Here is a 9,399-nt window from a genome sequence, read left to right on the forward strand (position 1 = left end):
ATTTTGTCTTTAGTTTCAGTCAAGAACTTTCCAACGATAGAAAACTGTCCAAATCTAGCATCGACATAAAGAGCACGTCAAAAGTGGTGTAGAAAAATGTTCTAAAATGAACGCATTTGAATCGGTTCAAAGACGTAAGAAAAAAATGTGTTCCATAAATAGACCTTAACAAAGTTACCACAAAATACAATGGTACCGAATGGTAACGGATTTCGGCACAATTTCTTTTAATTTTCAACATACCATCCAAATATTCTGTAATTGTTACGTGTGAGATGAGGGTATGACGTAAGGAATACGTGCGTCACTTAAGTACTTATGTAGTTCTTACATGCTATCATTTATAATGAATTAATTCTAAGGCAATATGAGTTTACTGCACAAACCACGATATCGTGGCAATATAAAAAACGAACATTCGCTTCGCATGAATGTTGGATCAAAAAACTTAAAAACAAAAAAAACCTCTGAGTTGAAAGCCTCTGCAAAATGTTTTATCTCCTTCTGATGCAGTCGTTCCGAATCGTTTGGATGCGGTCGAAATGTTGTTCGTACGGTGAATAATTTCCATCAACTGAAACAATAACAAAAGAAATTTTGGTTAGGTACGTTCGGCGTCGTTAAATTCGAGTATTTTGTTGGCTCCGTACGAAGTACTCAGGCTTATAGGAGCGTTACGGGCAGATAATAAGCAGATAATAAGGGCAAGGCAAGGCAAGGCAAACCGAAAAATTGTCCGTCTCTGTTCGTGTACACGAAACCTTGAGAAGGCACCGGTTACGAACCTATGTTTTGTCTCTCCAACGCACTAAGTTTTACCATTTGTTTGCCTCTTTCAGGTCTAGTAACTAGAAAGAGGCTAGTAGCCGGCACCCTAAATGTCAACCGATTTTGAAAATTCTTCTTGTCCTGACAATTGTGAGATCACACATGAAAATGAGGAAAATCGATCAAGTTTTGAGGTATTTTGGAGGGTTGCGCAAGGTTTTTCGCATATATTTATGGAAGCTAACAGAGTACAACGTTTATAAATGATGGAAATGAAAGGGGTTGACACTAATCGAGGAGAAAAAAAGTTTATGAAAATCGGTTTTGAATGAGCTACTCGGCCGTAGAGCTGAGGGGTCACCGACTTTAAAATAATGCCAAAATAATCCCTGGAAATCGGTAGCCCGTCGCATAGAACGGTAGGTGTTGGTTTTTCAAGAAAAAACCAATTTACATAAATTTACTTATATGCTTTTAGAATGATTCATCGACCAACTTCTCTTCTGAAATGTTGAGGCTTTTGGGATTATTGAGGTAGCAGTGAATTGGTATCGAGTTCCACAATCTTCCCACTTCTAAAATTCAATGAATTTGATGGATTCGCGAGGTTTTTTGGACCCCTTCTGGACTTTTGTGATTATTGAGGCAGAATTGAGTTAGTTCTCAAAATTCGAGAAGCGCCATGGTTTTCAAAGTTCTAGAATTCAGGGCGATTTTCATCAGATTTTTAGGGATCAATACTTTCGGTAAAGTGGGACGTGTCGGTGTCGCCCTTGGGCAACAAGGTCAATAGGGTTTAGTACCCTATAGGGTCGTCACAGCTTCTGCTACGTTCTCGTCTTGTTTGTATTTGAACTTACTCGAAGATGAAGAGTAGTAAATTCAATCGAGGCGGAATCGCTGAAGAACTCCCTCTGATCCATCATAACCAATGGATCGACTCATGCAGTATGTGATTCATTCAATTGTGAAGATGGGACGTTTATGTGACGAATGTTCTGCTAAGTTGTACTTCCGCCGCTGAAACAAACAAAAATTAATTCAATAAAAAATTAAAGAATTTTTTTTGGGTATTTTTTCACCTACCACAAGCGCCAGCAATAAGAAAAATCGACAAAGTCAAACACGAAGAAGCATATGTCTTACAAGCGCAGCAGATGCTGTCGGTCCATCAAGTGTACTCATTCACCAGGTACTTCAATTGATGGTACATGTTGAGAATTATGGCTTAGAAACACTCGTGGAAATCGTGATCAAGATTGCCATTAAAATGAACTAAATCAAAGTTACAATTGTGCGATCGTAGAGAAATAAAGTGAATTCTCGGGACAGTCTCCCCAATTCTGAGTGTTTTATTATAGTGAAAGTAGAATTCACATCAGTACACATCGTGTGCATCATTTTTTACTTGATGTTGGGCGGCGCGCGTTCACTCCAACAATTCCGATAAAATTTTCGAAACCAAAACACGAACGTTTGTACACTACTACGCAATTTTTCATAATTTTCGCCAATGTTTTACGGTGCACCACACTCGATAGGGACAACAAACACATCGAATAGGCGTCGACATTTTACGGGATTTTTTCAAGTGATCGATAACGCGCTTGTTCTCGCAGACAATGATGTGTCAAGGAGATCAAAGTAACTGTGTTTGCGTACATTTCGGTATTAATCGACTTATCTACATGACAAGGACACACACTGTTCTCACAACCAGTCATTATGGTACATTAGTTAATCCCGCCTTATTGAAAAACGTTCACTCACGGCACGAATTAATTAATTACTGTTACATACACATTAAGTTAACATTTTCTTTATCTAAGCTGTTCGTCTTCCTTTCTTTGTTTGCTCTCTTTTTCAATGTTATTCCAAATGTCAAACGAGAGTTAGGTATATGCCTTTATTGGGCTGCATTACATAGAACACATACTGCAACACATTGTCACAAAGAATTAAATGATTTTCTGTACTGTTTCACATCTTGCAACTGAATTAATAACTTAAACAACATTGCAGAGTCACAAGCGGTGTTTCCATCGAATTTTTCATGTGTTTCACAACCTGTTGAATTTCACAATTTGGAGATCCAAAATGGTCAACTAAGCTGTTCTGTCACCTACTGAAATTATTTTTTTTGTCGGTAGTGGCGCTTCGGTCGAATCTGGTACATAATCTGTTAGCGCGCTTTTTGAGGTGTTTTTTTTAAATTGTTTGTGGATGCAGTTCCGATTGATGTGTGAACAAAATTACGAAATATGTTAAATCGCATCACCGTAAATAAGCGACATGTTCGTTGTATACACTATCGAATGGCTGAGTAGCGAAGACTTTATTGGTGTTGGTTGGAGTGAAGTGGTTTTTTCGGCTCACAGTTGTAATTTATGGATTGACGTGTATCTGGAGTCGGTTAAAACTGATTTCGCTAGCCATTAGAGGAAATTTACCCTAAAAATATGTGGAAATCAGTTTTAATCGACTCCAAATACACGTAATTAATGGGAGAATTGCTGCAAATAACTTATACCACTTATTTATGAAGAATGCATAACAATTCCACTCATTCTAAAGGAACGGGCACTTGAAGATAGATGATAAATTGAAAAATTCGTCATAGAGTGACCTTGCTGCAAACAAAATGTCGTAAGAGATACTTGTTGTTAGGCTGGTATGGCGAGTGTGGTATCGTTGTAAAGGTTAGACTGCAGGCTGATCAGGCATTATTGTTTTGTTGCAGACAGGGTTAACCAGTGTGTTGCAGATGATCCTAGTTTCGCCGAGGATGGTGAAAATAAATTTTTTCAAATATTGTACAAATTAGACAAATTTTGTAAAATCCATTCTCGGCGTTTAATAGAGCATGGAATCCTCTACCAATATCGCCATTCAAAGAGTTTCAAACTTTCTTCGTCTTGGACATATCACCATTCAAAGATATCAAATTTTCGACTTAAGCTGGCTGTAGCTACGTGGTCAAGCTGTCGAGGGGAGCCATTTCAATACTAATTAGCTTAGAATTGGTCCCTCTATCCGTTGTGATAACAATCTGTATTCAAATTGACTCGTCGGTCATGCACGGCCATGAGTGCCGGTTCTCCGAAACGGCTGGAAAATTTTGCGAACTGAATGTGAGTTTTTTGATTTTGTATTCAGTTTAAGGTCTACATTCGATTGACATTGTACAATGTTTAATTTCTATGTACAATTCGATAAAAACACTTTCAATTATGGTCATAGTCCACCATATCAGTAATTTGTTGCACTGCAACTGACCACCCATCGAATTAACCAATCTTCGGTTCGCCGCCAACATATCCTCTGTTCCCTTCAATCTGATCTCGTACAACTCTAATGCTCGAAACACATTTTCCTTCAATTTGTCAAATTCCTCTCGAAGAATTTTTACATTTTCCGCGTATAAGTCGTTGAGGTTGCCAGCTATTTGCAAACCGTTTTGAGCTGAACGCATGCTCGGTGGTCATTGCTTCATGTCTGTTCGCTGGTGCCGAATGAATGAAGTTCGCCCACATAGTCCACGACGACATGTCAGGAACTCGCTGGCCGATCATGAGAGTCAAATGGTGCGCAAAGAAAAACATCTCCAAACATGACATTTTGAACTTGAACATTCTGATCCTTTCCATTGTTATGGCAACCGGTACATTTCCCTTTTCCATTACTCCGAAATCCATGTTTGCCATCTGGTCATTCAAGTACTGTAAATCAAAATACTTCTTGTCCATAAGTCTGAGAATCGACCTTGACAAACTCGGATGAAGTTTGCCTTCCGTGAGGTCGTGAGCTACACACGCGGAATTCTGAAAACCGACACATTTTCTGTTTTGAGCTTTTTTAGTGTTTTGCGATTTTTGCATGTATTTTAAGGGGGAAATCAAGAACTCGCGTAAAACACAAAAACAGAAAATATGTCGGTTCTCAGAATTCCGTGCGTGTAGGTCGGCAGAAGAACTTTCCGTCACGTGAAAATAAGGAATTCTATTGAATGGCGTATCTTCATGAATGCCGGTGGCAGTAACATTATCGATGATGACATCTTCATCGTAATTTTTTCACTACTATATTCACTTGCACAATCGTGGGACACAATAATACCCGAGTGCCAATAGTCACTTCGATATACCTCTCACCCCAAAATTCGCATTCGCAAAAGTTTTTTTAGAAGTCAATATAAGCTTGCACCTAAGAAATTTCGAGCTACACGAGACGGCCGGATTATGGTCGAAACAAAAAAAAATTTACAGATACTTTTTCAGAGTTTTCACTCTGTACGGCATCTAGAGGGACTACTAGAACATATAAAAATTAAAAAAGTTAAAAAAATGTTTTACCGTCGTTTTGGTATAGCACCAAGTTTCACCGAGGTGGAATTTTCAAGAATTTGTTAAGTCACCTCTTCTGAGGCGAAATCCAGCGTAACTCCATAAATCGGAATTGTTACCATTTTCTGCTAGATCTTTAAGTTGGGACTCAGGGACCTTTCCCGTTAAAAGTGGTTCTTTTACTGTTCTGTTAGGTTTTGGTTTGAAAGTTAATTTGAGGCACTTTAAATTGTCGAACCGTATCTGATAGCTTATCTGCTGATCTAGCTTTAAGAATGCTTTTAAGCGCAGCTTCCCGAGTCGTTTTTTTATTATCACGGATCATAGCTAGTAATGTTTTCTGGGTGTGCAAAAAAACCATTTGTTTGAATTGATGCGTTGACTCTCCGTTTGTACTTATTTGGTAAATAACGCGATGATTTTATCATTTGTAAAAGATTTTCCGGCTAATGCACTTCGGATTCAGTTCCTGGAATGGGACTGAGTCGCCACATACAGTCTCAAACAGCGATTGGCAAGTGTCAACCAACTGCCGTGATTCAACTTTCCGCAACTACGATTAGCTAAAGCTGGAGGAACATCTCCCATCGATATCGCTTCACACATGTCGTACAGGTACTTTTGATCGGTGCTTAACTGTTCTGAGGTCATGTCATTAGAAAATTTAGGTAAGATTGCGACAAATTTTTCGAATTCCACGACTGGACGATTTACATCTGTAGAAATACCTTTGCCGATGATGCCGGAAAAAGCGTGTGATGCTGAGATTGGACCGTCTATTGAAGTGAACAAAGATCTCAGAGGCAGTTCATTGAAATAAAGCTGTCAAATTATCCATTGTACCGGATGATGCAAATGGTTTTCGAAAGGTCGAATAGCTCCCTTATGAACTCCTGTGTTGACAGAAGTTCCATCACAACCCATAGCGTCGAAGTCAGTATTAATTACTTTCAATAGTTCACCAAAAACGTGAATGGAACGTTCCTTCTTCCGCCAAGTTTTTCTGTCCTTTTCAAAAAAAAAAGATTTTTATCCTTACGCCCGTCGAAATAGAGACTAATAAATTCCTCTTTAGCGCTGACAGCTAGTTTCTTTCCAACTTTCTCGCGAGCTCTACGTGTCTTTGAACAATCCATAACTAACATTGAATCTGTAGATGCCACTAAATTCACAGATTGAAGACTTGCTGATGATAATGCAGCCACTGCTCTATGAGAAACTCCAATTCTGTTTGCTGTTGTTTGCAACCGGAGTAACATAATTTGAGGAGGCGTTGAAAAGAAAAGATCAATAACTTTTCTGCTACTCCAAGAAAATTTACAAAAACAATTCCCATTTAATCGAAGAAAAGAATTTAAGAAATAGGAGACTCATCGCCAGGAGAGGGCTCCTCGAATATGCGGAATTTGAAAACTATTCGTATCAAAAGCCTTTACTGTGAAACTCTTCATTTCTCTTACTTCATTTTTAGACCCGTACGAAGTACTGGGGTCTTATAGGTTTACGCATACGTTTGTAACACGTCGAATTGGACTCCCTGAGTAAGGGGAAACCTATTGTCTAGAGATGCCAAATCAGTGAAAAAAAAATGTCCGTCTGTCCGTCTGTCTGCACGATAACTTGAGTAAAACACATCCGATTTCTAAAATTCTTTTTTTCCCCGTTTGGTATTATCAAAAGAGAGGCTAAGTTCGAAGATGAGTGATTTTGGGTCGACCCCTCCCGAGCTGGGGCCCAATAAGTGCTTTACGGTTTTTCGAAGATATCTCCGGACATTTAAACGTTACACTTGTAAATGATACGTCAAATGAAAGGTATTTAGAATACCGATCGACAAAAAAAAGTTTATAAAAACTGCTTGCCGCCCTGTGCCTGTTTCACACCAAGGGGTCTAACTCACGAGTCGGTCATCCGATTTCCATAAACTTTTTTTTGGTCGATCGGTATTGTAAATACCTTTTATTTGACGTATCACTTACAAGTGTAACAGTTAAATGTCCGGAGATATCTTCAAAAAACCGTAAAGCACTTATTGGGCCCCAGCTCGGGAGGGGTCGATCCGAAATCACTCATCTTCAAACTCAGCCTGTCTTTTAACATTACCAAACGGGAAAAAAAAGAATTTTCAAAATCGGATGCGTTTTACTCAAGCTATCGTGCAGACGGACAGACGGACCGACGGACAGACGGACATTTTTTTTCACTGATTTGGCATCTCTAGACAACCACAATAGGTTTCCCCTTACTCAGGGAGTCCAATTCGACGTGTTACGGACGTATGCGTAAACGCATAAGACCCCAGTACTTCGTACGGGTCTAAAAAGGTGAATATTTACTAACTAAAAATGAAATAATTAGCAGCATATTCAGTCGCTTTAGCATTTACTCAACATTGACATAGCATTAAATATACAGATTTGAACGTTAGTTTTTTCAAGGTGTCTTTATTATATCGTACATATCTCATAGAAATCCGTTACTTATAAAATGAAAAAGTAATTTTTTCTTTGTTCCGCGCATGTGTTTCAAATGTGATTTGCAAATATCGGTAGAAAAATTCATAAAAATGCTCAGTGGAATTCATCGATTCCCTTAAAATTTTAGGCAACGACGCAATGTCTGATGACTCAATCGATGAAAATGTATTCCAAGAAAGTGAAACCGACGAAAATGCTACGATGATTTGCAATTGGGATAGAGCATTTTCTTGTAAAGAAGTAATTTCATAACGTTACCCGCGATCGAATCCAAATTTTAATAGACTGATTATATAACAAGATATTGACTTTGCCACAAATTTCGATCTCGACATGAAAATTTTATTGATCAAGTATAAAAAATTGGGAGCATTGACTCCCTCGGATCAGCTGACACTATGTAAATCTATAGCGAAGTGCTACCTGTTCGACGATCATAATCGAAAGTTTACTAAATTGGACTTTGCAAGAATAACAGAAGTAATTGTTCAACGTTTTCCAAGTGAAAGTGCAGAAACCTACTACGTACAGGCGAAAAAAAACGAGCACGTGGAAAGTTATTTGATCAATTCAATCATCTAAGAGATGAACTTGTCTCTGTTGGTTTGGCAAGAAAACGAAGAAAATTACGCGTCGTAGAAGAAGAAGTTGATGAGGATGATGATCAAATCATGGAACAGGATGTTGAAGATGAAAGTGAAGAAATATCGACAACGAAAAATTTCATTGCTTATTTGGAAGCTCATTCAGGCCCATGGGACGAAATTCGCGTTGCATGGACTCAAACGAGCCGTGAACGAAACGAAATGTTCATTTCGTCTTCAACAGTCGATTATTTCAGCAAATTTCCGGCGTTAGCTACAAATCAAGGACTTGAACTGGTAATTCATTGGTTGAATCAATTTTAGAGACCGATGAACGGCTACTTAAAGTCGGATTTTTTTCAGTTCGTAATTGACGATTATCGTTACTATTTTTCAGCTGGCCATAGATTTCGATTTCTTTTATCCTTCCACATCCAACTTGTCTGACGCCTTGCAGCTGTACGGTACATCGTCTATACATATAAATCTGAACATCGGCGCACCACGACGCCCCTCGGCGCACCTCGGAGCACCACGAAGCACCTTGGAGCACCAAAGGGTCTTCTAGGAGTCAGCCGGTCAGCCCTTCGAGGCCATTTTTAGAAATCGGCCTCCGACGGATCATCCGGTCAGTCCTCCGAAGCAGATTTTCAAACTTGACCTCCAACGAATCAGCCAGTCAGTCCTCCGAGGCCATTTTTTAAAATCGGCCTCTGAGAAGTCAGCGGGTTAGCTTTCTGAGGCCGTTTTTCAACATCGACCTCTGACAGATCAGCCAGTCAGCCCAGCGAGGCCCTTTTGGAAATTGGCCTCCGAGAATTCAGTGGGTCAGCTCTCCGATGTCGTTTTTTGAATCGACGGATCAGCCGGTCAGTCCCCAGATGCCGTTGTTCAAAATCGGCTTCCGATGTAACGGTATGTTAGGCAGTACAAGGCGATTTTGAAAAACGTCAACTAACGCCATTTTTCGACAACTACATTTGAATCTCATTTAGTTTTTCAAAATCCGTCTCAGATGAATCAGCTAGCAGAACCTAAGAGTGTGTTTTTCAAAATGTTTTCGCGACAAAATTTACAAAATCTTTTTTGGGATTTAATTTAAATCCCCGAGCGAAAGAATATTGGGAAATAAGACACGAACAAAGTGATAATAATAACGTTGAAATGAATGTATATATTAGGGTAACACTAAATACCCTTAAAAGTGATGACAATATTACCCACAAA

At 39.1% G+C, this 9,399-nt stretch overlaps 1 long non-coding RNA gene across 1 annotated transcript; it reads right to left on the reverse strand.

The window, feature by feature from the left end:
* Positions 1–250: 250 nt before the first annotated feature.
* On the reverse strand, positions 251–2,611 carry LOC119084714. The gene is made up of 3 exons (XR_005089121.1): positions 1,855–2,611; positions 1,629–1,788; positions 251–574 (listed from the first exon to the last, which is right to left on the reverse strand). It is a non-coding gene; the product is annotated as an uncharacterized LOC119084714 (long non-coding RNA).
* Between the last annotated feature and the right edge of the window lie 6,788 nt (positions 2,612–9,399).

This window comes from Bradysia coprophila, unplaced genomic scaffold (genome assembly GCF_014529535.1).
Source record: "Bradysia coprophila strain Holo2 unplaced genomic scaffold, BU_Bcop_v1 contig_88, whole genome shotgun sequence".
NCBI classification, from domain to species: Eukaryota; Metazoa; Arthropoda; class Insecta; order Diptera; family Sciaridae; genus Bradysia; species Bradysia coprophila.